Genomic DNA, 27,829 nt, shown 5'->3' on the forward strand with positions numbered 1-27,829 from the left:
AAAATTGTGTCAGCATTGTAAATAATAGTGAAAATGTTTAGATATCTTAAATTTCTAATACTCGCGTTTTGGTTAAATTAATATATAGTTATGACTAGAATACTAGGTAGCAATAAAAAATGACACGTTATGTGACAGATGCAAATTCCATTAAAGTGATATATGCCTGTACAGAAAAACTGAACATATATATACCAAAATGTAGAGATTAAGGAGCTGTTCTATTTGAAACTACCGTTGAACACCTGCTGTCTGATTCTATGTGAATGTTGAAAAAGTGAATCATTCCAATAATATATCTACATTAAGCATCATTATTTCCTACCTATTTTTATGCATTTTGACATATATGTTGCTATGCATGTCTCTTTTCATAAAAAATAGAATCCTGTAATTTTACTTTCTTAGAATTCTGGTGATTTTGTTTGATAGGGAGGGAGGCTACTGAAGTATAAATAGCATTAAAAATTTTTAATTAAAGAAATTGTAAATAAATCAGATTTATTAGGGGTAGGGAAATAGTCAACTCCAGCCCACTCTAGACATCCTGCCTCACTTAATGGAAGATAAAAAACTGAGAAACACTAGTGAAGTTCATATTTCAGAGGCATAGGTTCACTAAGACACGAGACATAATCATAGAACTATCAAAATCTTCCTCTCTGTCAGTTATTACCACTGCAATACAGAAGACCTTGATATGTTTTGGCTCTGTGTCCTCACCCAAATTTACCTTGAATTGTAATCCCCATAATGCCTTTGTGTCAAGAGACCAGGTGGAGGTAATTGAATCATTGGATTGGTTTGCCCTATGCTGTTCTTGTGTTAATGAGTGAGTCTCACGACATCTGACTTTTTTTCTTTGTTTTCTTTAAGTTCTGGGATACATGTGCAGAATGTGCAGGTTTGTTACATAGGTATACATGTGCCACGGTGGTTTGCTGCACCGGTCAACCCTTCATCTAGGTTTTAAGTCCCGCATGCATTAGGTATTTGTCCTAATGTTATGCCTCCCTTTGCCCCCCACCCCCTGACAGGCCCCAGTGTGTGATGTTCCCCTTTCTGTATCCATGTGTTCCCATTGTTCCACTCCCACTTATGAGAGAGTACATGTGGAGTTTGGTATTCTGTTCCTGTGTTAGTTTGCTGAGAATGATTGTTTCTAGCTTCATCCATGTCCCTGCATGGATTTATTAGCGCCTGGCATTTCTCCTGCTTCCACTCATTCTCTCTCCTGCAGCCCTGTGAAGAGGTAATTTCTGCCACGATTGGAAGTTTCCTGAGGCCGCCCCAGCCATGTGAAACTGTTAGTTGATTAAACCTCTGCTCTTTATAATTACCCAGTCTCAAGTATGTCTTCATAGCAGTGTGATAGCAGACTAATACAGCAGTTCTTTTTTCCAAATATTACAAGGCATACTAAAACACAGTAAGAGAAAGGCAAAAACCAAACACAACAAACACAAAACTAAACAGTTTGAAGACACAGTAACACATTAGAAACAGGCATGGGTGGGATATTGGAATTATCAAACAAGAAATTTAAAGCAACTATGATTAATGAGATAAAGGCTCTAATGGATAAAGCAGACAGCATGCAAGAACATAAGAAAATATAAACACAGAAATGAAAATCCTAAGAAAGAACCTAGAAGAAATGCTAGAGATCAAAATAATTGTAACAGAAAGGCATTTGAAAATCTCATTAGGAGATTGGCCCCAGATGAGGAAGAAAATCTCTCAGCTTGAATATTTATCAATAGAAACTTCCAAAGCTGAAACGAAAAGAGAAAAGACTGAAATAAACAGAACAAAATATTCTGTAGAGTGGGACAACTACAAAAGTTGTAACATATGTATAATGGAAATACTAGAGGAAGAAGAAAGAGATAAAGGAGCAAAATAAATATTTGAAGAAATAATAACTGAGAATTTCCCTCAAGTTAATGTCAGATGCCAAACCACAGATTCTGGAAGCTCAGAGAACATCACCCAAGATAAATGTCAAACAAAATAACACAAAACAAAATTTAAAACTGCACCTTGGTATATTATTTGCAAACTACAGAAAATTTTAAATGAAGAAAAAATTTTGAAAAATGCTGGTTTGGGTCTGAGAAAGCACATTACCAAAACAGGAACAAAGACAAGAAATCTATCTTTCCTCTTCTCAGAAGCCAAATTAGCAAGAACAAAATAGAATAAAATATTTAAAGTGTTGAGAAAAAAAAGAAAAATGCACCAACGTAGAATTCTGTACCCTGTAAAATTACCCTCGAAAAGTGGAGGAGAAATAAGGGCTTTTTCAGATAAACAAAAATTTATGGAATTTGTTACTAGTAAAAAATGCAAAAGATGTTAAAAGAGAAGAGAAATAATATTGGTCGGAAAGCAAGATCTACATAAATAAAGGAGAAGCATCAAAGACAAAACCAATGAAAGTAAAGTAAATGCTTTTATTTTTCTTATTCTTGATTGATCTAACAGATAACAGTTTGTTCAAATAATTATAGCAACAATGTATTCAATTATGTATGGTTCTGTATATATTTTATATTCATTATTATATATGAGTGAAATGAATGACAACTGTAATACAAGGGATAAGAGGATAAGTTAAAGTTATTTTGTTATTATAGGGTACTTATAGTACCTGTGAAACAGTATAGTGTTATTAAAAAAGTGGGCTTGAATTAGTTGTAAATACATATTGCAAACTCTAGGGCAACTACCAAAAAATAGGAAAAAAAAGAACCATAGTTGATATTCTGAGAAAAAAGAGAAAATGGAATAATACAAAATGCTCAATTAAAATCACAACAGGCAGAAGAAGAGTAGAAAACAAAATTAGGAACAAAAATCGAGGGCAATAAATAGAAAATAGTAAAAAAATATGGTGGATATCAACTCAAGTACATAATAAATCACCTTGGATGTCAATATTCTAAGTATAATACTTTGGCAGAGATTGTTTGAGTGGATCAAAAAAAAAAAGACCCAACTATATTTTGTCAAAAAGTAACCATCTTTGCATATATGGACACATCTAGATTAAAAGTAAATGGATGGAAAAGTGGGTTGGGGAGACAGTTGTCAAAAGGATACAGTATTTCTGTTAGATTGGAGAAATAATTTCAAGAGATCTAGTGTACAAGAGTCCTCTATAGTTAATAACAATGTATTGTATCTTTGAAAGTTGCTGAGTAGATTTTAAGTAGATTGCTAAAAGTAGATTTTCACCATAAAGAAATAACTATGTGAGGTAATGTAAATGTTAATTATCTGAATTTATCCTTTTCAAAGTGTACACACATTTTAAAAGAACATGTACATGATAAATACATACAATTTTGTCAATTAAAAAACATGGAGAAGTTATACTATGCTAACACTAATCAAAGGAAAGCAGGTATAGCTCTATCAATTTCAGAGTAGACTTTAAAATGAGGAAATTTATTGAGGACAAAGAAAGACATTGCATAACAATAAAGGGGTTAATTCTCCAAGAAGACATAACAATCCTTAATGTATATGTACCTAACAACAGAGCATATGTGAGACAAAATCTGATAGAACTATGAGGGGAGATAGGTTAATCTACTATTATATTTGGAGACTTCAATACCTTTATCATAAACAGACAGACTCATCAGGCAGAAAATCTGTAACAACATTGTTGAACTCAATAACACCATCAATCAACTCAATACAATTGACATACATAGATTACCCCATTCGACAGCAGGAAAATACATATGCTTCCATACAATCCACACCAAGATAGATTACATTCTGGGCCGTAAAACACACCCTAATAAATTTAAAAGGACAGACATTGTACAATGTCTGCATTCAGACCACAGTGGAATTAAACTAGAAATTAATGACAAATAGGTAACTAGAAAATCTTAAAAGTACATACAGGTTAAAGAAGACATTTCGAAATAATTCATGAGTCAAAAATTAAATCTGAAGAGAAACTTAAAAATATTCAAAATTAATTAAAATTTTATAAAAACAACTTTTCAAAATTGGAAATGGAGTGAACCAGTGCTTAGAAGAAAACATAGTAATAAATTCACATGCTAGAAAAGAAGAAATATCTATAAGCAGTTATCCAAGCTTCAATCTTAAAAAACTTGAAAAACAAGAGCAAATAAAATCTAAATTGAGCAGAAGGAATGAAAGAGAGGATATCACCACAGATGTTATGAAGATTAAGAGGATAATAAGAGTATTACATATAGCTCTATGCCCCCAGATTTGATAAGCTAGATAACATGGCTCAATTCCTTGAAAGACACAATCTGCCAAAATTTACACAAAAAGAAGCAGACAACCTGGATGTACCTATATCTATTCATTATATGTAATCAATGATTAATAACATTCCAAAAGCAAAAGCACCAGTGAATTCTACTGGACATTTAAGAAATAAATCCTACCAATTCTCTAAAATATCTTTCAGAAGATAGAAATATGAAAAATACTTCCTTACTCATACTATGAGGCAAGCATCACACTAATATCAAAACCAGACAAAGACATTACAAGGAAATAAAACTACAAACAATATTTCTAATAGATATTTATGCAAAAATTCTCAGAAAATAGCAAGTGGAATCCAACAATATATAAAAAGAATTATTCACCAGCACCAAGTTGGATATATCTGAGGTATGCAAGGCTAGTTTAACATTAGAAAGCCAATTAATGTAATTAATCACATCAACAACTGAAGAAGATAAATTATATGGTCATATCAATAGATGGAGAAAAAGCATTTGCCAACATTTAACACCCATTTATGATAGAAAGAAAAACTCTCAGGAAACTAGGAATAGAATAAAACATCCTCAAGTTGATTTTTTTAAGTTATACTGAAAACCTACAGTTAACATTATACTTAATTGTAAGAAACAGAAAACGTTCCCAACACAATCAGGAACAAGGCAAGGATGTTCCCTCTAAACACTCCTTTTCAACATTAAACTGAAACGTTCTACTAAATATCACGAGACAAAGAAAGGAAATAAAGGGGATGTTGATTTGTGAGGAAGAAATAAAACTTTTTTTCACATATTGTGTAATTTTCTATATTGAAAATACAAAACAATTGGCAAACTCTTCTAATAAGCAACTATAGCATGTTTTCAGGCTACAAAGTTAATACACCAAAGTTAAAAGCTTTCCCACATCCAGAATGAACAACTGGAATTTGAAATTAAAAACACGATACTATTTGCATTAGCACTCCTACGATGAATATTTAGGTATAAATCTAACAAAATATGCAAAATATCTTTATGGAGAAAAGTATAAATGTCAAAAGAAATAAAAAAATTAACTAAATAAATGGAGATATACTCCATGTTCATAAATAGGAAAAATCAACATTACTATTATATTGGTTCTTCCCAAATTGACATATAGATTCAATGCAATCCTAATCAAAATGCCAACAAATTGTTTTTAGATATCAACAAACTGATTCTAAAGTTAATATGGAGTGTCAGAAGATGCAGAATTGCCAAAACAACATTGAATGAAAAGAAAAATGTTGGAAGATTGACTCTTTCTGACTTCAAGACATGTAAAGCTTCAGTATGAAATACAGTGTGGGATTTATGAAATGATAGACAAACAAACCTGAAATAAAATAGCCCAGAAACAGTTAAAAATGTATATAGTCTGTTGATCTTTGACAAAGAAGCAAAGGCAATACACAATGCAGCAAAGATAGCCTTTTCAACAAATAGTACTAGAACAACTGAATGTCCACATGCAAAAAAATAAATCTAGACACATACTACACACTTCACAAAAATTAACTCAAAATGGATCATAGACTTTGTAAAAAGCAAAACTATAAAATGTTGAGATGATAACATAGGAGAGAACCTAGATGATCATGTGTATGACAATGAATTTCTAGATACAACACAAAAGTCACTGCCCATAAAAGAAATAATTCATGAGAAAATTTCATTGAAATTAAAGATTTCTACTCTGTGAAAGATACCGTTATGAAAATAAAAAGACAAGCCATAGACTGGGAGAAACTATTTGCAAAAGACATATCTGATAAAGGATTATTAACCAAAATATACAAAGAACCCTGAAGACTCAAAAATAAGAAATGAATTAAATTTAAAATGGGTCAAAAACCTTAATAGATACATCAAAAAATAATATATACAAATGGTAAACAAGCACATGAAAAGTTGCTCCACATCAGAAGTCAACAGGAAAATGCTACTTAAAACAATGAGATACCAGTACCTACTTACTAGCATGGCCCAAATCCAGAATATTGATAACACCATATGCTGATGATAATGTGGAACTACAGGAGCTCTCACTCTTTGTTGATGGAAGTGCAAAATTATACAGCCACTGTGAAAGACAGTTTGGTTGTTTCTTACAAAACTAAACATGTTGTTTTCATATTATTCAGCAAATATGCACCTTGATATTTACCCCAGAAAGCTGAAAACTTATTTTTACACAAAAATCTGAACACAGATGTTCATAGCAGCCTTATTAATAATTGCCAAAACTTGGAAGTAACCAAGATGTCCTTTACTAGGTGAATCAACAAATAAACAGTGGTACATGCAGACAACAGAATATTATTCAGTGCAAGAAATACATGATCTATCAAGCCATGAAAAGACACAAAAGAAATTTAAATGCATATTAGCAAGTGAAATAAATTAATCTAAAAAGCTATATAACATTCTGGACAAGGCAGAACTATGGAAACAGTAAGAGTATCAGTGGTTGTAGAGGATTAGGGCATAGTGAGGGACGAATAGATGGAACACAGCATTTTTAGGGCAGTAAAACTGCTGTGTATGATAGTATAATGGTAGATACATGGCAGTATCCTTTTGTTCCAATCTAGAGAATGAACACCAGGTGTAAGACCTATTGTAAACACACTGTGGACTTTGGGAAATACTAATGTGTCAATGTAGATTCATGTTTTGTAACAAATATAAGACTGATAGGAAATGATAATTTTAACACAGTTAAAGACTGAAAAATTATATAAAAGAAATGTTTGGTACTAGAAATGTCCACTCGTCTCAACAATAGTCACTAAAAGAAAATAAAATAACACACATGCACACAAACACACAGACATATACATACACACACACCTTTGAATACTAAGGAAATGACTAAAAGACCAAATAAAAGACCATACTAAATTTGAAAAAGATGAGACTTCTGGAATGCCACAGTAAGAAGTTTGGGAGATCTTCTCCCTTAGTGAAACAACAATTTAACTGGTAAAAATTGTAACAGTAATTAAAAGTAACAGTAATTAAAATTTCTGGAAATTATCCCTAAAAACATACAGAAAATGGAGACATTCATTCAAGAATAGCTATTAAATCTTGATTAAGAACAGCTAGAGTCTATGGCATTTGACCCACAACCTACTCCATGGCCAGCCCTCTGCAGCTCCATGCTATGGAAGGTCTACCCTAGTCATGGGCGCCTAAGACAAGGAGTTCTCTCCACTCTTAGCTCCCTGTCTGGTTTTATCATAGGAGGGGCTGACTTCTGTAGCTTCTCATTTCTCCTGCCTCCATGTTATAGAAGTTCTAGTCCAGGTAGGCATAGCCAAAATAACTAGGTTTCTCTTCTGTCATCCAGCCCCATTTACAGGGCAGCAGTTCTACCCCAGGCGTGGCAAGTTAAGAATATCAGGCCCCTGATTGTCCTTGTTCCAGTTTATTCATAATGTAAAGTTTCCCAGCTGGGAGAGGAAGGACAAAAAGAGAATGAACTACTATGCCATTTCAAGTGCTCAGTCATAGTACTGGTGTGTCCTTCTAGGAAAAGAGTATACCCACCACAAGCTCCAATGCAGTGTCACAAGGGTACTGAACAACAATAACAACAACAAAAATCAGCTATGACTCTGCAGAGTTACTCATTTCTCTCTGAGGGGAACAACTTAATTTGGATAAGAGACTGGAAAACTCCATGCTTAGAGTGATATCTAAAACAATAAAGATCTTGACGGACAGCAATTAAGAGAAGCGTGGTAGCTATATGATATAAACAAAATGGCAAGAAAGCGAGAAGTTTACTGAAGAGAATGAAGGAAGGAGATAGCCATGATAAGGCATTCTGAAACAACTGTCCGAATCTAAAAGTTGTGCAAATATGCTAGCCTGCACCCACTCAGAACAATCAGAAAAGAATGCAAGGGCAGACTTCAAAGTATTCCTTAAACTAGAACAAAAAAAGAAAAAAGTCAACACAGAGGAGAAGCCTCATTTGTACAAGAGGCTTAAAACAACTTCTGATTAAATGCTCCATGACGATGAACCACTGTGTCCCGGGACCACCTCCTGGGAAGCCCGACTTAAAAATAAAGTTCCATGTAACTCTTGCAGTCTGGAAGATTGCTTAATTGACAAAGCTTGCAAATCACATGTGCATTCAATTTAACTATGTTTAATATTCTTGACTCTATATGCAAGGATTTAGTGAAAATACAGGTGGGATGTCATTTAAAAAAGAAAATAATAATTTAAGTAATCTGAACAATTCTACTCATTAAGCTTTTAGCCAAAAGTGAGTTTGAAAATTGAAAATTGAAAAATTGAAATTGAAAATTAACTTGTACCCTTATGCTAAAAACGCTTAGGCCCAGATTTGACAGATGTTAGCTGGTTCTGAATGTGATTCTAGCATTGAAGGGCATTTTATTCTTTGCTATCACATAAAACACTCCATTGTAAGTAAACTATTTCAAGTGTTTCAAAACCACAACCCAAAAAATGTGGTCTCATTCAGTGCCAGAGAAAAACTTGGGCAAGTTACAGCTAAATGTGTAAGAAAAGTATGTTGGTCTTCAACATGGCAACTTTCTAAGAAACTTTGAAGTGTAATTTGACTTTAGATTACTTCTGCATTCCTTTTTATACTAAGTATTTCCAAGGATAATTTTGTCTTAACTACTTGAAAGTCAAGGAGAATGGTAAATAAATTGCCTATGGTTATATATCTGAGAAGCAATAAAACCAAAATTTAAATGCAGTTCAACATTATTAGTCAGAATAAAATGCAAATCAAAACCACAATAAAATGTCACTTCACAGCCAACAGGAAAACAATTAGCATAATGAAAAGCAATAAAAACATAATCAAAATATTGCAGAAAATAGCAAGTGTTGGTGATGATGTAGAGAAACTGAAACCTGCATAAATTGTTAACGGGAATATAAAACGGTGCAGTTATTTTGAGAAACAGTTTGGCAGTTCTTCAATAATATAAACCTGACAATAGTAGCTAGTAATTCAATTCTTTACTATATACTCCCCCAGAATGAAAACGTGTTCACCAAAAACTTGTAACCAAATGGTCAGAAGAGCTAATCATATTGGCCAAAAAAATGGAAACAACCCAAATGCGTACCAAATGATAAAAAGATAAATAAAATATGAATGTTGTACATACATGCAATGGAATACTATTCAAGAATAAAAAGGAACAGAGTAGTAATACATGCTACAGCATAGAAGAAACTTGAAAACATATATTAACTCTATGATCAAATGATTGGAGAAACTGCCAAGCTGTTGTATTGGTTTTCTTTCAGTGAGCACAGAAATCTTCAATATTAGATTGTGTCTATGGTTTCACAACTCTATACACATAACAAAAAGCACTGGTTTTTACACTTTAAATGGGTAAATTCTGTGACGTACAAATTATGTCTCAATACAACTTTTTTTTAAAAAAAAAACAAATCTTGAGCATATGGTAAAATGAATGCCAAAATCTGACGGGAGTTAACCATTAGAATTGAAGTGTCGACATAAGTAAAGCTGAAATTGACATATCTCGCAGTTTCTGCCCACTCGCATTCACAGCCCTTAAAACCACTTTTATAGCCAAAAGTCATACCAAAGAGGTGCCATGGGAGTATTTATATTTGGTAATTCTGTTTCCTGGTGCCATTGTGTAGGCCAGCGATTGATACCTAATCTGAGAAAAGATCATCAATGGGCAAACAGCAGATTATAATTTTTGCAAATTTCATCTAAGAGACATGTAATTTCCAACTAGTAGTAGATTAAATAGTAAGTCCATGTTGAATTGGAGCTAGAAAAGACATTTTTAAAGCCACGTTCAACATGCTTAATATGTAAAGAAGGCAGTTTTCCAAAAGAAGACAAAAACAAAAAGGTAAAAAAGACAGAATGATAGAGTAACAATGTAGAGAAAAGCAGAGATGAGAAAGTAAGTATTGGGATAGGCTAGAGAAAATGACAGAGAGAGAAAGAATCTGAATCAATCATTGTTTAGGCTACTGATTATTAATTTCAACTTCTATTTGCACTGTCCTGAGTCTGCTTTTTTTCATGAGAGAAACTGCACACCAAAATGAAGATCTGACTGTGGAAGTACAATGGGTTGAAGGTAGTGTATCCTCTAGAATAAAATAAAGTCTTTAACAAGATATGGCAATAAAGTCATTTAAAGCCTGCAAAGATTTTGGAACCCATGCCCTGTAATTATGAGACACCCTGGACTTGGTACAAAAGGTAAAAATATAAATATCTTAGCATTAATACCCTTAGGCAAATTACAGGAAGGAAAATATAAACTCAGAAAAAAAAGTATACCTGTAGACAACATTGAAAAGTGACTGATTATATAATTTGTTTAGGAAAGGCCTTTCCGGAAATAGTCATAGCTTCACATGGCACAAATAAAGATAGAACGTAACATATCCTCAAGATATTTTAGTCTAGAACTACAAAGTCTTGAACCTTGTACATCACACAGTACCAAATATGGTACTACAAAAAGGCAGTCTTTTAATAGTTTCTAAATAATAGGAACTTCGGAGTTTTGAAGTATTCTTTATGTGACTGGAAACTGATCATATTTCTCCATGGTTAAATTTGGAAATGCATGTTACCAGTGAAGGGAATTTTGTATAGACATAGAAGGCAGAGTCATAAACTTGGGACTCACTCAGATAAAAATAGAATTGTTTTGGATTAAGAAGACATTATTTCAAAATTCAGTGACAAGCTTTACTTTTTATGTATACTTATTTGTAACAAAATATACTTTTATATATGTATTTTGTATATTTGTGAAACACTAGTGACATATTTCAAGATATTAATGTAAAGCTTTGGCGTTGATTTTGATCTTCATCAAAAGCCCACTCTGAGTATTTTGTCACCTAATCCTTTAACATTTTGGATAAAGGTGAAGATAAACTTATTTTTGAGGACTCTAATAGGTTACAATTTTTGGACACTCATCTTCTTGAGAGTAAAATATATAACCTGCTTATAAATCTGTAGAAATCTTTTCTTCTTGTGACATGATATCAGAGAGCACTGGACAAATGCTATAAAACATAATAATATAAAATATTATTTAAAAGATGGAAAATACATGCTTTGAGCAGGAATTTACAGATTCTGTGCAATGTCAAAGAAAACTCCAAGAGCAATAAAAGTTGAAAACAAACAAACACTTTTGTAAAATAAAAATTCCCCATGAGATGCTATCGTTAGGCAAATTATCACCAACACTTCTTTATTCTACTCTCTTCATATATCATTAAAAATTAGCATTTACTGGGTTAATGTCCATACAATAAACATAAAATAAGAATTTATGGTTAACAGCAGAAGCTACATAAAATGTGTTTGTGATGCTGAATATTATGTGTGGACTCTGGAGACCCATGAACTTTGGTGTCTTCAGAATTCTTTCATGCAAAAAGAGCAGTATTAAGACTGGCACATCTATTAATCTGTTCTCATGCTGCTAATAAAGACATACTTGAGACTCAGTAATTTACAAAGGAAAGAAGTTTAATTAACTTAAAGTTTGCCATGGCTGGAAAGGCTTCAGGAAGCTTACAATCATGGTGGAAGGGGAAGAAAACATGTCTTTCTTCACATGGCAGCAGCAAAAGGACGTGCCGAGCAGAAGGGGGAAAAGCCCCTTATTAAACCATCAGATCTCAGGAGAATTCACTCACTATCAGGAGAATAGCAGCATGAGAGTAACGGCCCCCATGATTCAGCTACCTCCCACAGGGTCCCTCCCATAACCCTTAGGGATTATGGGAACTACAATTCAAGATGAGATTTGTGTGGGGACAAAGCCAGACCAAATCAATGCACATTAACAGTACATGCACAGAGTTTTCAACACATTTTATCTAGTGTGATGACAGTGTTCATCAACATTTCATCAGCTTCAGTGTTATATGTATTTTTAACATATAAGAACATTTTATGGTTAAATTAATAATTAAAAATTTAAATAATTTTGGTTGAAACAGTCTGTCTTCCTAATAAACTTATACATATGCATGTATGCGTATATGCTTATATATATATCTTTATACATAATATTTATGACTAAATGTTGATATATATATATCAATTTTTCAATTGTAAATAAGTTACTCTAAACATGTGAATTCATTGGTTCCATGAAAACTCTGAAATTATATACAAAATTATGTGTACATATGTATATGTATATTTAATTATGGTGTGGGCCTGAAATTTATGTTACAGTCTCAAAGTAGTCCTTAATTCAAACAAGTTGGAGAATCAGTACTCTAAAGGTTTCTAAACATATAGGGCAAAGTGTATAACTTAAGAAACTGCTTTTGAAACTTTATCGAGGCTGTAAAAGAGAGAGAGAGAGAGAAATTCCATATGTCTTTTCTGTCCAAATGTCACAGGTGTCAAATGTTAAATCTATGAGTGCAATTTATCACTGATGCTTTGACATTGGTGTACTGATGATGGCCTTTAAAAATATTTTGCTTAACTAAATTCATCCTGCTAGAGAAATGCTTAGTCAAATTATAATGTCCTTGAGCACTGAGAAGAGATAGCCATAAATTATGTCTAGTAGAACAAACATTTCTCAGCAATCTTTCCATTTTAATTAATAATGAAGAAGAGAATCCCGCTTTGAAGAAAATATGGTAATTTTGTCTCTAGAGAGAACAAAAATATTTTTTTTTTTTTTTAGAAAAAAAGGCCATTTGGAATAAATTCATCCAATCATTCATCCAGCAACCCACTGCACTTTTATTTTTCTCATGAATGTCATCCTCAGTGTATCTGTGTTTAGTTATTGTAAAATAATTTGGGGCTCTTGTATTGTGACAGTATTGGGGGTCAAATGGTAAAAAAATCATTCATAACCACTTGAAACTTACTTTCTAATGAAAACAATAGATGTTAATCTAATAATTACAAAAATATGTAATAAATAATTTCATGAGATCTTTAAGAAAAAATACAGAGTGCTCTAGGAATGTAAATTAAGAAGACTTGACCTATTCTAAAGGCAGATTTTATAACAACAAAAAGGAGAATTCATTGACAAAACTTACAAAGAGAGAGACATGATCAAAAATTCAACGCTATACAAACTGATTTTTTTGTGTGTCACTTCTCTGCTTTCTGTACGTTATATTTTTTCACACTTAGTTGTTTTAAAGCTTACAGGGTTACTTTTTTCTTTTTTTTTCAAATCTAGGGTGGGGTAGGGTCGGTCATCTCTGTTTCCTGGCATTCTGAGCAATAAAAATCAGATTCATTAGTACTGAACTGGCTTAGGTCACACATAACTTCTTAATCACTCTGGACAGAGAAATTAAATGTACTATTCGAAAAATGTTTCATTCCCTCCATTTCAAAGACTTTTAGGATTCTTGTTTGTAAATAATAAATATTTCAATACATGTTGTCAATTTTCACTGACAAAAAATGCAAAGATAAAAGCAAAAGAACAAAGGAGACCTCATAGTAACACAATATTGTGGAATAAGGGGGTCACAAGCTTAGTTTTTGAAATTTTGAGGATAAGGAGATAATGATACCTCTGAGTAAAGATTCTGAGTAGGCGGTTGCTTGTAAATACATGAATTCAGTACAGCAGTATCAGCAAGAGATAGATATTCAGGGTTCACTAACTTTTTTGTTTGTTTTGTTTTGTTTTGTTTTGTTTTGTTTTGTTTTTGAGATGGAGTCTTGCACTGTCACCTGGGCTGTAGTGCAATGGTGCCATCTCGACTCATTGCAACCTCTGCCTCCCAGGTTCACGCAATTCTCCTTCCTCAGCCTCCCGAGTAGCTAAGATTACAGGCACCCCCCACCATGCCCGGCTATTTTTTTTTTTTACTTTTAGTAGAGACAGGGTTTCACTATGTTGGCCAGACTGGTCACGAACAGCGTTCACTAACTTATACATAAAACTAGGAAATTTGGACATCAGATCCCTATCATAAAAATTAGACCATGAAAGGCACACATGACTGAGTCCTGAGTCCTAATTCCAATATACAGAAGCCAGGCACAAGTGATCATGAGATTACAGGTATTGGAAATAGAGGTACTAACATTTTGGCAATCCACTCTACACTGAGTAAAATGGAAAAAAAAAAAAAGAAAGAAGGGATCATACATATGCAGATTGATTGGGATTAAACAATTGCAGCTCCTGGTTAGATTGAAAAATGGTCATGGTAAAAGTGGTTTGAGGAAAGTTAGGAGAAAGTAGCTGGAGTTAAGCATATTTGATATTAAGATATATCCATATGACTTTTTGTATGCAAATGCACATATACACAGAGGTGATTGTCAAAATATTTTAACAACTGGTGCCACACCGGGGTAGAATAAGGTCTTGTAGGCCACTTGCTGTGAAGACAGTTATACTTTATTTGCTGAATTAAAGCGATGTCTTAAGAGTAGGGGACAAGGCAGCTCCTTACTAATATGTGTAAAAATATTTAAATGTTTTAACACTAAATCCACAGCTGTGCAAAATAAAACAGTTCCAGATTTCAGCAACATGTAAAATTATACCAGTACACGTAGGTAAAATTTCTATAAAATCAGAACTATTTTGATTGTTATCATTATTAAAAACAACAATGTGAAAATGACTCTTGCATTCTTACCTATGATACTTCTGAATATATTAACAACATCTACAATGTCATAATAATTTTTTTTCAAAAATATATTATTCCAGCTTTACTTTTATCCTGAATAAGTAATCAACACATATTCAAGTTTCCAGGCATAGCAGTATTTTACTACTTTATCATTTTCATTTATCAGCATCAATTACATTTTACATGAATTGGTGATTTTGGCACTGATTCAGGATTTTTGCTCCTTAATTCAGCTAAATTGGGGTTCTTCTGTCACTACCAGGAAAAATTAGGCATGTGGACACATTGAAGGGTGAGGAGGGTAGAACTTATTGAGTGAAAAATAAAAAAAAAAACCTCAGCAAAGCAAGAGGGGATTCTGCCAATGGGCTCCCGCCTCAGAAACTGAATACCAGGACCCCACACACAGGAGCTGAAGAGAGGCCAGACCCCTCCTCCCTGCATAGGCACAATTTCCTGGTTGTCCGACCCCATCTCCCCAGTGCACATGTGGGCATTATTCAGAAAGAATCAGCTGGGAAAGGGCGAGCAAACGGGCAGTTCTCCCTCTGGGTTGTGGGTTTTATCCTGAACCAGCAATCTGTTTTTTCAGCCTTCAGGCTGTTTTAGGCTTGAAGGTGGGGTTTCGCTGGGGACCCTTGGCTGTCTCCTGTCCCTAGCACCACGTTTGGCACCAAATTCTCATTTCACATGTGTCCATTATTCTGAGTAAAGTCAATGTTCATAAAACAATTCTTTAATTCCAGTAATTGTATTTCTAAATTCCAAAAAACTTTCCTTCCATTCAACTGAAGTAATCGTCATCTGTTATAGATATCCTTGAAATAATAGCTCAGACACTAGTCAACCTCTAAATTATTACTGGAATCTTATACTTTTTGACAAAAAAAAACTTTTAATCCTTTCCTTTGAATACTTTCATTAAGCTTTTTCTCATACCTGTATTTATCTCCTAATCTTTATTCACCTTATCCTAATTTTCTGTTCTTAATTGCCCTAGAATTCTCATTTTGTAATTTTAAGGACTCTCTATCCACATTATCCCCTTCTGATTCCCTATCCTTAAGTCTTCTGCTAACTTGATGTACAAAACCCCAACTCTAAATTATAAAGAGAGGCCATCTTGCTCACTTGTATACTTGTAATGTGGAGTTCTATGTGAAAGAAAAAAAAAAAAAAAAAAAAAAAAACTTGTAGATATTGATGTCACTACAAGGTCAAGGTCATAGTCTCTAAGTCTTCATGTTCTGTGACATGCTTGGAAATTCTTGGGTAAATTGCTATTTTAAAAAATATATTTTAATTTTTTACAGTAGATGAACATGTAGTATAGCAAAATATAGTAGATCAATGTGTAGCATAGCAAAAAATGGCAAAATAAAGCTCCACACAGCTTAAGTAATTGAACATTACTGATGATCATAAAGATCCACTCATGTACCCCCTCAGTCTTATTTCTTCTCTTTTTCTAGAGGACAGAATTTCAAATTTTGTCTTAACGTTAACTTCTTTTATATTTAGTTTTTTCAGATACCTATATATTATTTAGTTTTGCATATTTTAATGTTTATGTAAATGAAATAATTATGTACATTTTCCTTTGCATCACATTATTCTCAGTCACATTACATATTCAAATGTATCGACATGTGAAGGGTCTGAGATTTTTACCCTACTTTCAAATTGTTGAGCTAGTCTGCTACAATTCTGGCAGAATACATAGGACTCCTGGGTAGATACAAACAGCTGATTACTTCCAGCACAGCAGGCAGCATGACCTGCATGTCCTCATAGGTATACCTTGCTCTGCAGTGCCACAGGGGTAATGTGGTGTCATGGCCAGGTAGGCGTGTACACACAATAAGCCTGTGCCACACTAAGGAACCCAGAGCTTAGGATCTCTGATCATTTAAAGGAGGCTTTTAGGAAACCTGTTTCTCTTTGTCCCAGATGGAGACATTATCTTGATATTAAACAAATCTGCCCTCTGACCTAGAAGATGACATTCTATCTTCCAAAGTTGTTTGTTCTATAAATGTTGAAGAAAATAGTTCAGAAAAAAAATACTTACCCAAGATGTGCAGAAATGCCGTGGAGGATTGTTTCCCAACCTCACATGTATGTAGGTACCATTTACTTAATTGTATGGTAAAGTAGTCTTTTGCATGTATACAGTATATTTATGTATTTATTGAGTCATTTTTAAATTACTTATATGATTAAAATACCAGTAAACAAATTTACTGGAAAGAACAGTACATTTGTCTTCAAATTTAAGAGATTATACTAAGTTAATTTCAAAATTGGTTACACATTGGGAGGCCAAGGTGGGCACATCACGAGGTCAGGAGATCAAGACCATCCTGGCCAATGTGGTGAAACCCGTCTCTACTAAAAACATAAAAAATTAGCTGGGTGTGATGGCACGTGCCTATAGTTCCAGGTCCTCGAGAGGCTGAGACAGGAGAATCGCCTGAACCTGGGAGGCAGAGGTTTCAGTGAGCCGAGATCGTGCCACTGCACTCCAGCCTGGCAACAGAGCAAGACTCTGTCAAAAAAAAAAAAAAAAAAAAAAAAAAAAATTGGTTACACCAGTTAACATTTTCACAAACAGTATATAAGGATTTCCATTAACTCACATCTTTACCAATTTTTTATTGTGTTAAGTTTTAGAATATCTTTTTTTGCAAAATACTGTCAGTACAAGATCTAATTTTGACTTTGGTTTGCATTTCATTTATTTTTTTTAAATATTAATTAGATATTTGTATTTTCTTTTCTGTAAGTCACATTTTGATATTGCTTGAAGATTTCCTTATGCTTTATATCTTTAATGTGTTGCACTGATTTTAAGGCAATGTTCATGTGTATACATATTCACATATATATGTACATGTATAGTTGTATCTATATATATGTTCATTATTTGCTTATATGTATCACAAATTTCCATCTTAAGAAGATATTAAATTTAGGGTAGTAGATTTATAAATCTGACTTATTTTTTTGTTTAAGAAACTTTTTTCTAGCACAGGTTTCAAAACATTCTGTTTTTTCTGTAAAATTTGGCCATTCATTTTTAAATTCCTAAACTACCTGTAACTGATTTGAGACGAGTCCTCCAATTTTATAATTTTTACATGAATATAAAATTGTCCTGCAACATTTTATTCCATGGTCCTTTCCCTGCTGAATTGCATTGTGTCTTTTATGATATATAATTTATGTTTAAATATTCCATTACTCTGATATTGACCAATATGTCTATCCATATCATTTTAATTATGATAGATTACAGTTGCAGTGTGCAGGCACTGTCTCAGTTAAACATTTGTGTGTGTGTGTGTGTGTGTGTGTTTGTGAGTGTGTGTATATTATTTTCCTGATGTTTAAGCCTGGTCTTCTTCCTCATAGTGGCCCTTGTGTCTAGGTAGCTTAGAGATCAGCCAGTGATTGAACAGAGGTTGCACTTAAACACTAACAGCCAGTGAAGTCAACCACCTTCTGCAGGTGGATCTGTGGGAGTGTCGGGGAGCACATTCATACTCATTGTTGATCAGGGCTTGACCCTCTCTGAGCTCTTCTTTTGGATTTGCATAGCCTCAGCTAGGAGTATGTTTGTTCCAGCTAAGACCATATCTCAGGTAATTAGAACCAAGGCCTTAGGACTCCCCTGTTCCCCGGCTTTACTTTCACAGTGGTACTAAGCATGGGCCTTGCCCAGTGCTTCAAGTAAAGACAGCCTCCTTCTACTGTGGAAGAGAAGTAGCTGGCAGCCAGTCCTCGGTCTATCCTAACTTGGAAGAACTTCAAGGTCAATAGAACTGAAGGGTAGGTATCAGGGTGAGCGCAGGCAAGATGGGAGCAGCCCCAGAGCAGAACACCACAGATTCACACTATTCTTACATGAAGCTCAGCAGTTTGTTTAAAGCTAAACTCTTCATAGGTTGTCATGTATTTGCTCAATTGTGAGTGATATTTTATTTATGTTCCTATGTCTATTAATTCCTTTATTACTATTATTTATTTTCTGAGACAAGGTCTGACTCTATCGTCCAGGCTGGAGTGCAGTGGCGTGATCTCAGTTCACTGCAACCTCTGCCTTCTGGGTTCAGCGATGTTCCCACCTCAGCCTTTGGATTAGCTGGGACCACAAGCATGTGCTACCATGCCTGGCTAATTTTTGTATTTTTAGTAGAGACAGGGGTCTCAGTATGTTACTCAGGCTGGTCTGGAACTCCTGAGCTGAAGCGGTCTGCCCTCCTCAGCCTCCTAAACTTCTGGGAGTACAAGTGTGAGTCTCTGTGCCTGGTTTTATTATCATTATTTTAAATAATGGTAATGGAGTCACAATTTTGCTCAGCTTTACAATTGCCTTCTGGGGAAAAGATTTGCAGATCTCACTTGACCACAGACCATAGTCAGCTGCCTTGTCTCTTTCCTTGACTTATGCTTTGTGCTGCTAGGTAGGGAAAAAAAGGAATTTATCCTAAAATGTGTTTTAAAAGTAGGTTTTTAATATTTCATTTTAGAAGCACTGCTAATATGGCAATTCTTATGTTAAGAACTTGTTTAAAAAGAGTTTTATTCAGGTATAATTGATAATAAAGAACTGCACATATTTAGTGTGTTTAGACGTATGTAAACACCTGTGATATTGTTCTAATTATAAACATGATGGTGATATTCATCTATTGTAGGAAATGTTAAGTTCTCAGACAAACCTTCTCTATAGCCATAACCTTTTCTAGAAATGTTTTGCTGTAAAATGATCCATTAGTTTGGTACATACCCATCATTTTAAATGGAGATTTTTTAAAAAAATTCAACTTTTTGGGACAAACTTATGGAAGTGTAATAGAATTTCCTGCCAATGCCAAAGAACCTTTCATTTGCAGCAGCATTCTTCTTTTAAATTTCCCTAGTACTTGATTCAAGATCTAGTCAAGTAAGTAGTTTACTAATGATTATTATTGATTTAGTTATATATCTCTTGCCTTTCATTTAGATTCTTTAGCAACTATTCTTTCAATAATAAGGCTACAAGATGCATTGATGGGCATAGTCCTAAAATTAATTTGCTAGCTCTATAAGATCTTGTATGTTGAGGCTCTGTTGACTAATGTGATATATTTATATTACCTGTTTTGTTATCTAATAATATGAACAAGAAATGTCTTTCTGGAAAATCAGTGTCTCTCTCTTTAGTTCTTATTACTATACTAAATAAAGTTGAGATAAAATCATTCCGTTACATGTAAGGCAGGATAAGATATTGATTATGAGGATTGTTTTTGTATTCAGACAGACCTAAATCCAAATTCATATCTGCTCTTTGATCTTGACAAAATTAGAATCTCCCCAAAGTTTAGTTTCTTTTGTAAAATAGCACTAATACTTTCTACAGGGCTTGCTGTAAGAGTTAAGTGAAATAATGCTTAGCACTGTTTACCGCAAAAGATAGTTTCAACATAATCAGCTTTTACGATTTCTACAACCAATTCTCTTCCTGAGGGCACTATCTATCCCAGAACACAATGTTCTACTCTCAGTTTATCACAATCCCTCATCTGCTACTTTAAGAATTGAAATTCATGAATTGGGACCAATACTGGAGTGATTAAGAAAATTGATTTTTTAAAATTTTTATTTTTGGTTCAAGGGTACATGTGCAGTTTTGCTATATATATGTAAATTATGTGTTGTAGGGTCTGGTTTACAGATTATTTCATCACCCAGGTAGTAAGCATACTACCCAATAGGTAGTTTTTAGATCTTCACCTAGTAGAAAGAATCCATTAGAATTTTCAATGGGTATGGTCTCTATATCCATGAATTAAGTATAGACAGTATAAGTTGGCAAAAGCCAGTCCTTAATTATGTCCTATGTGGTTTTGTAGTTCTATTTCAGGTTAGAGTCTTATCAACACTGCAATGTGTAGAAACCTTTAACCTAGAATTTTAATTTTTTTCTGGGAGTTGTAAACAGCACTTATAATCTTATTCGTATTGAAAAGAGAACATAAGACCCTCAAAATGCTACATTAGCCAAAGTGGACATCTCTTGGACATTCTGAATTTGTTTCTGAAACTTGTGAAAAGATGCTGGAACAGAATTGGTTTGTCTTTGAAATCAGAAGCTATAAATGCAACATAAACCCAAACTGTTTATTGCTGTCTTTCTATTCAACACAATAAGTTGAGGAACAGAAAGAAAACATACTAAAAATGTCCTTATATCCTCAGTTAACGGTGGCTAAAGTTGGTATCCTCTTTTGTTTTTCAGTTACATGAATTCATTGATTTTTGTTTGTCTTTTGTGCTTTTCCTTTTATTTAACAAAGTTTTAAATAAAAGAATACTGACCGAAACCTTAATATAACTGCCATTTATCTAACAAACATTTGTCACTTTGCTAGAATTTGAGGACAGAAAAAAATTGCACATTAGTTTTCCTTAAGGAGCTTATGTATTTATTCAACCTAATGAACTTTTTTATTTTGCCAGGATTAGAAAAGTACAACTATTTTCTTTAAAAGGTGTTGATATTTGAGTTTCACTTATGATGAGATTAGCAAACACAAGAAGTTGAAATACAGATGTATTCATGAATAATCTCTCAAATATATAACTACCAAGGAATTAAAAAATTTAACATTAATAACAGCAAAAGAAACATAAATCAACTACCAATGGGAAATTGCTTTATACTAACAAGTATGCACAATTATTTCTTGCTTCGTGTTAGTAGGAAAATCATAATCAAAGGCAAAGCAATTATGAGAGATTAGCTGAGTGGGGAAAATTGTGTAGGCTTAGGAAATATGAAATGAAATTCATCATATTGTTATTTCAGATGAATTAGTCTCTCCCCGCTTTTTGTAATCTTGTGCCTTTTTTCTTTCCTTTTATATGATAAGGTTGTCAAACACATGGAAAAATTCTGGATCATAGTGCACCACAGAATGCAAGCTGGGCAATAGGCCACAACTCCAACGACAATTAGATGTTCTTTCCAGAGATCGAAATGAACACTGAGACACACACAGACAGACAGAGTTGCATTCTTTACACGGTGGCTTTGCATCATAAGCATGATGTAAGCTTAGGCTATTTAGAGTGTTAGGCAGGGGACAGAATTACCTCCGCATGGAGGGAACTTGCTAGTTTATGGCAGAAAAAGCGTAGGACCAGGAAAACAGAGAGACGCATTCTTAGTATCATTTGATTGTCTGGATCCAAATATACCTTGAATTTTTCAACTACATGAGTCAATACATTCCCATGTTTGTTTGGACAGTTTAAATTGGGTTTATGCTACTTGAAACTCAAATACAGAAAATGAATGAATCATTTTTTTTTTCTCACAAAGCATGCAATATCTCCAGGAACAAGTTGAATGAAAGCATTCATTACAAAGGAATATCTTTTGACCTGGAATGTATTTGTATGTTGAACACTCTATAAAGTTTTTTAACATGTGCCAGATTATTTAGAATATGTTACCAAAGGGTCCCCAATTCTAATTAGCTGATTAGAAGACTTTGTTAAGTTTTAGTTTTGATTTTGCAAAACAGTTTCCAGAAGGACTGTCTGATTGAGTCATATTTCTTTTAAAGGGTTTGAAAACACTATTAGATTAATCTCAATTCCATGTCGTAAAAATCAATGTTTTGGCAGCTCTTTTGAGTCAAAAATTGCTTTTCTACATATTATACTAAATAGCCCACATTGCCTTTCAAATTTGGAGAATATACAGCCAAGAACTTCAACAAAATTATTTCATTGCCATCACCCATTTGGGAAAAATGAAAAGATAGGCACAAAACCTAAACCTGACTGTTGGGAAAAGTGGACAACAAATTCATCATACAAGATTTTTATTGCTTACCATGTTATTCTGATTTATTGATGCGAGGAATTCCTGTTAAATTATAAATAAGGTAATATTTGAAATAGTTTATACCTACAAATGTTTTCATAAATTATAAAAACAATAAAAAGTATGTGAATGATGCTCAATCAGCATATGCTTTGTAAAATTATTATTTTTGCCAGTAATAATAAATGAAGATAGATTCCTTATAAATTATATTTTGAGGCCCCTGGACTTGGTCCACCATGTAGATGGACTGATCTCATTTGGCCATGTTCATCACCCTTGAAAGGCATCTCCCAGATGGCTCTAAGACAGTAAAACCATTAGAACCAACTCCCCTAGAGCTGTCTGGTATTGATTTTTCTGCTTCAACTGAGACATGAATCAATAACACTTCTTTGACAATCATCACTACTAAAATGGGGTCATATTGTACTCCAACACTTCCTAGTACAAGTCCGAGATATCATTGTAAAAAGCTATCCCTTAACTCATCACAAGACTTATTTCAGTTAATAAGAAGGGCTTATATGTATGATGCAGCATATCTCTTTGGAGTATAGTTTTTGCTTAGTCAAGAAGTTTTGTCAAATGACTTCTAATACCTTTTGGATTTACTGCTACCCAGAAAAAAATAAGTCATAGAATAATGAGTTCAAAAAGCTAAGAACTATCAAGGTGCACCAAAAATTCAGAGCAATCAAGGTGCACTAAATGTTATGTATATACAGAGAGCTATATTACATATAATAGATATATGCATAGATTTATGTATCTATATAGAGATATATTATGTATCTACATACTATCTATAAAATGCCTATATAAATAGGTTTATATTATATTTATATAACATCTATTATATATAGATGTATATTAGATAATAAAATTTTATATATCTATATACCTCTATAAGTATATATCTTATATAGCTATATAATGAACCCATTTACAAAGATATATAAAATATATATTTTATATATATTTATATATAGATATATAATATTATAGAGTATATATCTGAATATAGAAATAACATATCTATATATCTATATGTATCTATTTAGACATATATATGTAACATATATCAATATATGTTATATTTATAGATATGTTACATATAGATGTTATATCTATATATTATATGTTATATGTTGTACATACATTATATAGATATAACATATCTAGATATAACATACAGATATCTAATATAGACAGACAAAGATATACAGATATAGCTATATATAGACACATATATAGATACATAGATAAGTTATATCTATATATAGATACATATATAGATATATAAATATGTTATACCTATATATGAACACATATATAGATACAAATATATGTTATATCTTTATAGAGACACATATATCATATATAGAGATATATACTCTACAGCAAGTACTCAAGGAGTAGTATCTCTGTAGGTATTTGTTAATAAAGTCTCATATATGTTATATATCTATATATAGATGCATATATCTGTATACATACATGTGTATATATAATGTATATATAATGTACCTATCTATATAATGTGTATATATACATAAACACATATGTACATAACTTTATATACTTAAGCATATATACCTAAATAAATAATGTATACATATATACCCGATTTATATCATATATTTATGAATATATAGTATATATAATGTACATATAATGTATTATATGTATTTTTAATTTCATGGAAACATAGACATGTATTTCTCTTCTTAATAAACCAAAATAGCATCATAGTGATAATATTTTAGTGATTTAGGGAGTGATGAGTAAGAAGCAATGGCTAGACTCAAAACGAAGAACTCAACACAAAGGGTTTTGTGACTAATGAAATTGAGCCATTATAAATTTTGCTGATACTTGTAATTCTTAATATGATTAACAATTAAAACAATTCTTATTATATTAACATAATTATAATTCTTAATATATTTGCCTTGGTAAGTTGCTCAATATATTTTATTACAAAACCATACCTTAGTTCTGGTATAAATACAGTGATGATATCTTCAGTGAAGTATTAGAAATTGTTCTATTAGGAAAGGTACTTAATAATCAAAAAGTTATCAATTGTATTATGCTTATTTGTTGTTGAAAAAATGCTTAATTTTCTAAAATTAGAGTTTTTATATGTGAAAAGTTATTTGTCCCCAGTCATTTGAAAGACATTAAGTTAGAGCTAGGCAGCTTAAGTTTCTGTATTATTGATTAAATTAAAGTATAATATTACTAGAATAGATGGCATTGCCTTGACACAATTTATATATATATATACACATACACACACACATATATATATATAAACATAAATAGAAATAACTAAATTTAAAATATTTAATTTTTGGTATTATTAACCATATCTAATGAACTAAGGAGCAAATGAATTGCACAGACACATACATAGAAACATATATTTAAGTTATTATTTATGCCTAATATATACCATATATTATTGGTATATTTCCTTTTATTTTCCATGGGAGAGCTAAAAATTAGTAGTGAAATAACAAGAAACAAGCACATGTGTATTTATATATGTGCAGTGATATTTTTTCAATTACCTTAAATTTAAATCAAATGAGTTAGTTTTTTAAAGCACCTCATCCTTCACATTTAAACTTTTAAAATGCCTTTTTAAAAGAGATGACAGCTTTTACTGTTCTTTTGCAAGTGTCTATTAAAATGTATATTACAAACATTAAAATATATTTAATACCAAATCTGCAGAATATTAATATTCATATTTTATTATATATGTATTCATTGAATGCATTGAAATAAGAAAGTTAATATTTTATGTTTATATGTACACAAATACATATGTCTATTCCAAATACATATGAGCCATTTGTACTTGCAATTTTATATTTTTGTATTTTATATTTTATTTTAAATTCCATTTTCTCATTCTATCTTTTGCCTCTTAATAGGTGTAGATATTATATGACTGGTAAGATTGATTAAGTGAAAGGAATGTTAGATACATGCAGGCATGCATAAAAAATACATTTGGAAATGATATAATTTATTTCAGGTTTAAAGCCTCTCCAGAACTGAAAATAGTCGTAATAGTACTGCTGATAGCTACCTTCCATTCATCTGATGTAATTTAAATCAAAAAGCACACAAGGAATTTTTTAAAAAACAGACCAGAGGACAGAAACGTTATACACTAGGGTGTTCTCCATGAAGAAAAAAGGTGCTATTCTTTTACTTACAGTACATCTTTATTAGTTTAGCCTAAAAATAGCCATTGACTTGTTTTTTATTATGTTCAATGTCAAAGTGAACTTTCGATTTTGCAGGTGAAATGAATAGCTGCTTTGCTCAAAAATACTCTGGCAATCAGCCACACATTCTGCCAAACCAGCATGCTGACCACCCACTTGGCTTGAGTCAGATGGCTATTTAGAAAGCTTTTAGTAGTTATCGTTTTATGTGATATAGCTGCCCACTTTTCAGCATGACTCATTTATCATTTTATTCCAAAGAACTGAATTATCTTGTATTTTTTCTTATTATCTTTCTGGAGAGTCTGACAAGACTTTAATGTCAGTATATTTTTTACTAGAAAAGAACATACGCGATATTTTGAAAACCGACTGAACTTGACAGCTTGAGAATTGACACGCAGAATATGTACATTTCTCACATTGCTTTATAGGATATACGGGTGTTTACTTTTAGGGTCTGGAAACTTAAAGCTTTCTGTATAACACCTCCTGAGACCGCGTTTAAGATTTTTCAAATTAAAAAATACCTATAAGGGCCGGGCGCAGTGACTCACGCCTGTAATCCCAGCACTTTGGGAGGCTTAGACAGGTGGATCACGAAGTCAGGAGTTCAAGGCCACTCTGGCCAACATGGTGAAACCCCATCTCTACTAAAGATACAAAAAGCCGGGCATGGTCTTGGCGCATGTAATCCCAGTTACTTGGGAAGCTGAGGCAGAAGAATTGCTTGAAGCTGGGGAGGTGAAGATTTCAATGAGCTGAGATCATGCCACTGCACTCCAGCATGGACAACAGAGCAAGACTCTGTCTGAAAAAAAAAAAAAAATATATATATATATACATATATACACACACATATATATATATATACACACACAAATATACATATACACACACATATACATATATATATATATATATAAAGTCCATCTGGAGCAGTTGAATATAGAAAAACTTTGATAAATATAGTTGCTATGGTAAATATAGTTACTATAAGTATTATATAGGCATTCATTTGTAATATATAAAATGTTAAATAAACCCCAATAACTCATTAATGTCTCATGGAAATTTGGAAACTGAAAATGCAGGTATTAGCACTAAGGAAACTGTAGTAAGAAAAGGAATAGGGTAAAATTATGGAAAGGCACATAGTACCTAGGAGAAATGCCATGGTAATGTAAACTACCCATCAATAGATAACATCTCCCTTTCTGTTACTCTGTCTACTATACACACACTCTGTTTTTCCTCCAGCCATTTTACTACTTTACTACATCTTTCTCTCTGGTCAAACTCTTGTTACTATGTTAATTTAATTAGAAAACAGGGGACCTGAGACCACACTCAAAGTCTTGTGCACTACTTCTTCACCAGCACCTGGTACAGGGACCACATTGATGGCGGGCAGGGGGTAATATGGATGAAGAGAAATGACTAATAGTTACTAGGAAAATATATTTACTGATTAAAGTAAAGCTAGAGTCAGGGAATCTTCTCCAAGAGATCTGGAGGGCAGAAATCAGAAAAGAATCAGTCTCAAGATCTATGTAAGTGAGGACATAGTGAGTATCCAGAAGCTCAGGCAGTTCTTCATCCAATTGCAGAATAAAAGTTATTTGAAGTCAACATTAGAAATATACCTTGATTTAGCCAGACACGGTGGCTCAGGCATGTAATCCCAGCATTTTGGGAGGCCGAGGCGG

This window comes from Nomascus leucogenys, chromosome 22a, assembly GCF_006542625.1.
Source record: "Nomascus leucogenys isolate Asia chromosome 22a, Asia_NLE_v1, whole genome shotgun sequence".
Taxonomy (NCBI): Eukaryota; Metazoa; Chordata; class Mammalia; order Primates; family Hylobatidae; genus Nomascus; species Nomascus leucogenys.